The sequence below is a fragment of the Mesocricetus auratus genome, unplaced genomic scaffold, assembly GCF_017639785.1.
Source record: "Mesocricetus auratus isolate SY011 unplaced genomic scaffold, BCM_Maur_2.0 Super-Scaffold_4256, whole genome shotgun sequence".
NCBI lineage: Eukaryota > Metazoa > Chordata > Mammalia > Rodentia > Cricetidae > Mesocricetus > Mesocricetus auratus.
Window position 1 is genome coordinate 7,625,055 of NW_024429182.1, and position 7,475 is coordinate 7,632,529.

General features: G+C 50.8%; 1 long non-coding RNA gene across 1 annotated transcript; it reads left to right on the forward strand.

The window, feature by feature from the left end:
• Positions 1 to 2,381: 2,381 nt before the first annotated feature.
• On the forward strand, positions 2,382 to 4,471 carry LOC121139335. The gene is made up of 2 exons (XR_005876272.1): positions 2,382 to 2,655; positions 3,861 to 4,471. It is a non-coding gene; the product is annotated as an uncharacterized LOC121139335 (long non-coding RNA).
• Positions 4,472 to 7,475: the final 3,004 nt, after the last annotated feature.

Consider the following 7,475-nt stretch of genomic DNA (forward strand, 5'->3'; position numbering starts at 1 on the left):
CTCTTGGTCTCTCTGGCTGCCTGGGCCGCCCGCCTGGCCAGGCTTCGGAGTCAACCGGCAAACCCACCAGAAGGAAGTTACTTTGGACATCTGACAACTCAGTCACACTCAAGTGACCACTACTGATGCCACATGCTGAGAAGAGCCACTTAGCCGAGCCCTGCCCAGATCCAGACGCACAGAGTCACAGACATGATAAGATGGCGGTACTCTGATCTGAGTTTGGGTGCCATTTGTCACACAAAAATAGACACCGTGTGATAATTATCTTGAAAAGCTGCCTGCTGGGCTCTTTCTAGAGTGAGCTCACAAACTCCCGGATTTTATGTGTGTTCTAAGCATGAATTATTTACTTAGGTTTATTTATTATGTAGAAGACAGGGTTTCCCAGTGTTTTCTAGGCTGTTCTTAAACTCCTGGAACCTAATTCAAACTGGATTTGTAAAATAACAAAACAAAAAAAAACTTTTGTTAGAATTGCCCCCACTGCTGCCTCCCCAAAATAGCACCTGGCTTTAATCACAGTCAAGAGGCGGAAACAAATCTGTGTGAGCGCTAGGCCAGCCAGGGCCAAAGAGACCCTGCCTAAAAAACTAAAATCCAAAACAACTCTTCCTAGACTCCAAATATGATAACATGATAAACCTAAGTTGGAAGGACACGCGCGCATACACACACACACACACACACACACACACACACACACACACACACACACGGAGAATACAGCTCCATCCTTATGGAACAACTTGTATTCTAGCATTTGTTCTCATTGGATTATGGATTCTTGACCCGTCTTTGAAGACAGACTCATGTCTGAGGTTCAAAACCAATCATCATGCCTGGTGTTGGTGGCACATGCCTTTAATCCCAGCACTCGGGATCTCTGTGAGTTTGAGGCCAGCCTGGTCTACAGAGTCGGTGCTGGGATAGGCTCCAAAGCAGAGAAACCCAGTCTCGAAAAAACAAAACAAAACAAAACAAACAACAACAAACAAACAACAATCGTCACTGCGCAGGCAGGCTGTGCTGGCAACAGTAGGACCTACAGTGTGGACATAGTGTAGATGCGGCATGAGCAGAGGTCCCAGAGCCCCACTAACGCTGCTTGCCCCCAGGAAATAAATGACTAAGCCAGCCACTGTTCACCAGCGCAAGCCCCCAACTCAGAACCTGTCACAGCTGTCACCATCACAGCCTCTGACATAATTACAGACCCAGGGCCCCCATGGCCTCCTCCCCTTCTAGTCCGCAGGAGGGCAGGGACCCATCTTCTCTGGGAACGTGGAAGCCAGAGCTCAACTCTGTCAAAGCCCTGCCAGCTGCTGACATGGTGCCCGCCCCATTCTGAGCTCGCTCCCTGGTGTCTGAGGCGGCTGGCGCTCGAGGGTCCTGCCATGGGGATGCGTGGAATCCTGCAGTTGGCTTTCTTTGGATGTGGACCAGGCCTGGCCCTGCACCTGCTGCTGAGGAAGTCACCTCCTACTTCCTATCCAGTCCCCCTCTTCCTCCCATCTAGAACATGCACACATGCACAGTCACCCCCTCCTCACCCAGTGAGGGCTCTCACACACACACACACACACACACACACACACACACACACACACACACACGCACACGCACACACACGCACGCACACGCATGCACACACGTACTTGCTCACGGTCACACACACGCACGCACGCACGCAGGCACACACGCACGCACACACACGCACGCACACGCATGCACGCACGTACATGCTCATGGTCACACATACACACACGCATGCACATGCTTATGCTCACACATGCACACAGTTTCACCTCCCACTCAGGCACCCGGGGAGTTATATGTAGGGTGAAGAGACAGAGCTGGACTAACCATGCACTTCTTCACTTAGTTTGGTGACTTTGGGTCTTTTCTTAATCAAAATTTAGGATTCTCTACCTGAAAAATTAGCTGTGGAGCCTGACTCCTAGGTTTTCTAGTCCTGATCCTTGACACATGATATAAAACCAAACCCATCTCCCGATCAATCCTGCTCTAGCATTCCTGTGGCACAAATGATGGCCATCGACCTCCCTTCCCCCACCCCCATCTGCCCCGCTACATTTGACCTAAAGAACCCTTGGCCTGCTTACCTGCCAGCCCTGTGAGCCCAGCGGCCACTTCCGTGTTGGACTTCGGAGAGCCCTCATGTGTTTAGACCGTGTAGACAGGGTATCCGCCCCCTGAAACAAGGCACACGTGACTACAAACTCTGGTAGCCATGTGCTGGGAATTCCGCCCCCTCCCTGGCCCCCTTCCCCCCCGTCACCTGACCTCCTAAAAGAGGAAGGTAGCTGTTTGACCCACTTTTTCCTGATTCATCTGGGCTCTGTAGAAGAAGCTGTTGACTGACGGCAGCACACACAGCTGCTAAACTGGAGAGGCGTAGATGTAGAACTTCGGTCAGCCCTCTGTTGGCCCGCGTGAGGACGTAAATCACTGACGAATTCCCTGCAGTTGGGACCATTCTTTCAAACGTGCACATCAACAAAGATCTCACATCTCGGGAGGAGGGCAGAGCGGAGACGGAGGAGTCTTGAGGGTGAGAGCTGGGAAGGAGGTTGAGGCTACCTCGGATGACACAGACTACGCTTGAGGGAAGGGTGTGCACCTAAGTCCTTCGTAAGTAACGCTGTGCGAGGTGTTGTGGCCAATGGGGAGGTGTATGAGTGCAGAGGGGTGTGTATGTATGTGTGGGGGGGGGACAACAAAGTGTCATTGCTGGCAAGTGTAAGGCCAAGTGTCAGCCACCCTACTTTGCTGGACCTTCTTCTAAACCTGAGAGGCGGACAAGAAGGCCTGGTCTCAGGGCTGACAGATGGCTCAGCCTTTAAGAGCATTTGCTCGATAATCATGAGGACCCAGCTCTACAATCAGAGCATCTCCACAAGCACCTGCAGCCCTAGCTCAGAGGTGGGTGGAGACAGGGGAATTGCTGGCTTTCAGTCTAGCAGAGAAACCATGAGCCCCAGATTCAGGGAGAGACCTGCCTCAAAAGGATAGGCAGGGAGTGCACCATCCTCACAGGCACCTACACCCAAAAAAGTAATATATAAAAGGGAAAAGTGGGCCTCCATCAAGGTTTGCCAGAGAGACCCAAGTCCTCAGGAGGTGAGAGGAAGGTCTAATGGGGTGGAGGCCAGGTTCTCAAAGGCGGCCTTACTCTAAGGGCTTGAGGAAGAGCACCCACAAACATGGAAGGCAGTGGACAACACAGAGACGTCTGGTCCAGGAATGAAGTCACTCCTGAGGTAGTCTGGATTCTAAGAAAGGCTACTGTGGCTTTCCCTGGCAAGGATCACACTGCCTAGAGACAAGTGCAGCTGGGGTAATGTTAGCTTTAGCAAACAAAAGTGCTCTAGAAACCACTGGAGAGATCTCTTCCACTTTGCAGATCAGAGTTTGCTCTAACAGTCAAAGATTTTAGTAGGCCTGAGCGTGCTCTGAGACCAACAGATCCCCTGGCTAGCCAGGCTTGGCTGCAAATCCCTAGGCCTTGGGGAGGGGGGGCAGATCACATTCACCAACCACTTTGTGCTAGTTTTTTTTTGTTTGTTTAAATAAGATTTTAATTTATGGCATGTGTGCATGTCTGTGGGTATGTTCTTGCAAATGTGGGTGCCAGGTTCCTGGAGCTGGAGTTACAGTGGCCATGAGCTGCCGTATGCGGGAGCCGGGAACAGAACTGGGTATCTCGGCAGGAAGTAGCCAGTGTTAACAGAACAGCCATCTCTCCAGGCCCTATAATGGTTACCTTTTCATCACTGTGACTGAAGTACTTGAAAGGGGCGAACTCAGGGAGGAAATGTTTATTTTGTCTGTTTCAGAGGGATTTCAGTCAACCACAGGGGCAGCCAGGCTAAAATGGCTGTCATGGCAGGAGCACGGTGCAGGACAGCTGTTCACATTCTAACAGACCAGGAAGAAGAATAGTGTCATCTTCAAAGGCTTGCACGGGCGACATCACCCTACTGGAGGACCCACCCCTTCAGGGCACAACTGGAGATCTGGGAGCTCAACCAGACTTAAGCCCGTGGGGCCATCGCAGATCCAAAGCCTGGAGTGAACACAAAAGGAGGCAGAGGCCAGCGCAGAGCAAAGGCTGAGATGAAAACCTTTCTGGTTTGCTAATGAGACGGGACATGCTGATGGGGGATGTCCTACATGCTGTGAACATGGGTTTCTCTGATTGGTTGATGAATAAGTGCTCGTTGGCCAGTAGCCAGGTTGGAAGGATAGGCAGGGCTACAACTCTAGAAGAATTCTGGGAATAGGAAGGCAGAGATGTCATGTAGCTATTGGGAAGATGGGACACCGGGCATTCTCCAGTAAAATAAGGCCATGCCAAAATATATAGGTTAATAGTTATGGATTAATAATTAAAGACAGAGCTAGCCAATAAGAAGCCGGAGCCATTGGCCAAACAGTTTATAATTGATACAAGTCTCAGTGTGCTTATTTGGGACTGAAGGGTGGCAGGACCAGGCAGAACAGACATTTCTGTCCACAGTGTGTCCTGTCCATCTACACGTCTAAACCAGGTTCTGCAGCCCTACTCAGTCACCGGCTGTCCGCCCTCCACGGGCCAGAGTACACCTTCCCTCTAGCACCCGCTCACCACGCTCTGTGCTGAAGTGTGGGAGAAGGCTCAGGGCGGTGGGGGGGGGAGCACAAGCTGACCCATCCACACTGACATCGAGGTTGCATCATGTGGGACTTGGAAGTGACACAGCCTTTTAGGATGGCTTTTGTATGGCTTGGGAGGTAATGATAAGTTCCTCTCTTTAGAAAATGAAAACAACGGGTCTTTCAGGGGTGTCCTAACAGAGCACACAGTGTATAGGAAGGGATTGCTACCAATTACTCCAAAACACCACGTGGATTAAAATGTCAAAACCAAGAAACAGTCAAACATCGCCCAACACAGAAATACAAGCTAGGTCACACAACAGTCTACTCTAAAGACCAGAAAGACTCTGGAGGGGAAAAGCAGGCTTGCTCAGACCTGAGCTCTGCCCCTGCCTTTGCTTCTAACACTGCTGTTCTAAGAGACTGGAAGTCACAGAAAATGGACAGTGTTGTAGGACAAGCCAGGTTGTCCCTAGTCCCTGCCTTGACAATCAGGAACTGTCCTCAGTTCTGCTGACTTCCATGTTACCCTCGACCTCAGTGTCCCCAGTCTGTTCTGAGCTGGCTATATAACTGAAGATGACCTTGAACTCTGGCCTCCCAACTCCACCTCCCAAGAGCTTGGATCACAGATGTGTGTCACCGTGCTCTCCACAAGAGAACTACAATAGATTTCAGGAATAAAACACAGAAGATGTGAGTAGAAGATGCTCTGAGCGACATCTGGCCCTGTATAACCTTTTCTCTTTTAAGTGGGAAGAGAAGACCAGGGCCAAGGACCCTCCCAACCTGCCTCCCGGCCACAGAGCACAGGGTCCAACAGAGAGAAGGGCACAGTGTCTCCTGCCCAGGCACCATAAGGAAGAGCCTCAACTCCCCAAGGTGCTGGCATCCCCAGGAGAGGGGGGGGCCAGCAGCAGGGACCAAAGCTCCACACACAACACCAGCTTTGGAACCAGCAGGTTCCAAGATACCTTCCTTGTGGCTGCTATTTGCAAATGTTGGCATGGGCTTCACTGAGCTGAAAACCGGGCTCTGCTCTCAGCTCCACTGTTTTCTAGCATGTGTGGTTACTTCCCGTTAGGAATGTGGGTTCCTTCTGCATCCTGGGGTTACCATCACCCACTTCAAGTCTGTCCCTTTCACGAAACAGAGGCCCATGTGTACCATGTAGGTTCACACAGCCTAGCTCATATATGTTAAGACAGTACAGCACCACTTTGAAAGACGGTAGCTTTCAAAGCTTCAGCTTCAGCCCAAGTGGGTCAAGAGATCACTGCTAATCAAACATCCCTTCCCCCAACCAAGCACAGGCATCTTAGAAGTGCGTCCATGAGAACACGGTAAAGCCACTAAAATGGCCATTGACACCTGGGATTAGTGACCTCTCCTCCACGGGGTTCCTCAGAGCTAACTTCCCAAGCCAGGCCATGCTCAGTTCTGGGCCCCTCAGACAGGTCTGTGTGGGCACAGGCATGCATATAGTCACTCTGGATATGTTCACTGCGGAGGGAACTCTTTATTCCCTCTTAAAAAGTTATGTGCAGGTGTTTGCCTACATGTGCACCTGAGACCAAAAGCGGATGTCAAATCCCCTACAATTGGAATTTCAGGTGGCTGTGAGCTGCCATGTGGGTACGGGAATCCAACCCAAGTCCTGTGCCAGAGCGACAAGTGAAAAAGGAAAAGGGAGGAGGGTATGGTGGCACAAGCCTTTATCACAGCACTTGAGACACAGAAATGTGGATCTCTGTGAGACCCCCATCTCAAAAAAAAAAAAAAAAAAAAAAAAGAGCAGTAAGGGCCCTTAACCACTGAGCCATATTCCCAGCCCCAAGACCTTTACTTACTTACTTACTCTTTTTTCTTCTTTTTCTTTTTTTTTGGGGGGGGGGAGATAGAGGGTTTTACTATGTAACCTTGGCTGGTCTGGAACCATGTAGACCAGGCTGGCCTCCAACTCAGAAAAATAGGTCCACCTACCTCTGCCGGCTCAGTGCTGGGATTAGAGGTGCTCACCACCACACCCACTGGGGCCTTTACTCCAAGGCAGCACCCAACCTAGCTGTGGGAGCAACCCGAGATTGAGAATGCCCTCCCCAAAGCTGCAGGTTTCTAAGAAGAAAGCAAGAGTCCCACCATGCTGAGGACGCGGGAGGGAACTTGAAAAACATCAAGTGAAATATAACCAAAGGGAACCCTTGGTTTAGGAATGCCCGACTGCAGACACAATGAGAACCGGGACACCTCTCTGAGCTTCAATGAGGCAGAAGCAGGGAACAAGCATGGCTGTTGAAGGAAGGAAAGGATGGCGTCTTCACAGCTCCCCGCTGCTGTGCTGTTTTCGGAACTGTGACACAAGCCGCTGTGAGCACCGGGCACCTGTGCCCAAAAGCATACAGTTTATGGGTGAGCCGCAAGCAGTTAACACTTAGCTCATAAAGCGCAGACCCTGAGGTCTCAGTTATACCACACCCTGACCTCACAACTTCTGCAGCTCTAGCAAGGAGACGGTTTGAAAACAATTAGACCCAAAACTGGAGGGGTTGGCCTGTAGTAAGGGCCCCCTCTAGTGGTTATAGGGGAAGTTACAGGGATTTAGAGGGCTTCAGCACAAAGCTGTCTGAAAACTTGTACCAGCGCGTCTCTGCCTTAGCAGTGGCCCTGACCTCTGCATGAGACATCAACAGGCTCCATAACACTAGTCCCAAGTGATCTGGCTCGAAACCTAGGTCCTTCGGGCTGTGTTTCATAACAGTATGCTTCCTCCAGGTTTTGGGGCTGGGTCACCATCGTCTTAATATTTGGTATGT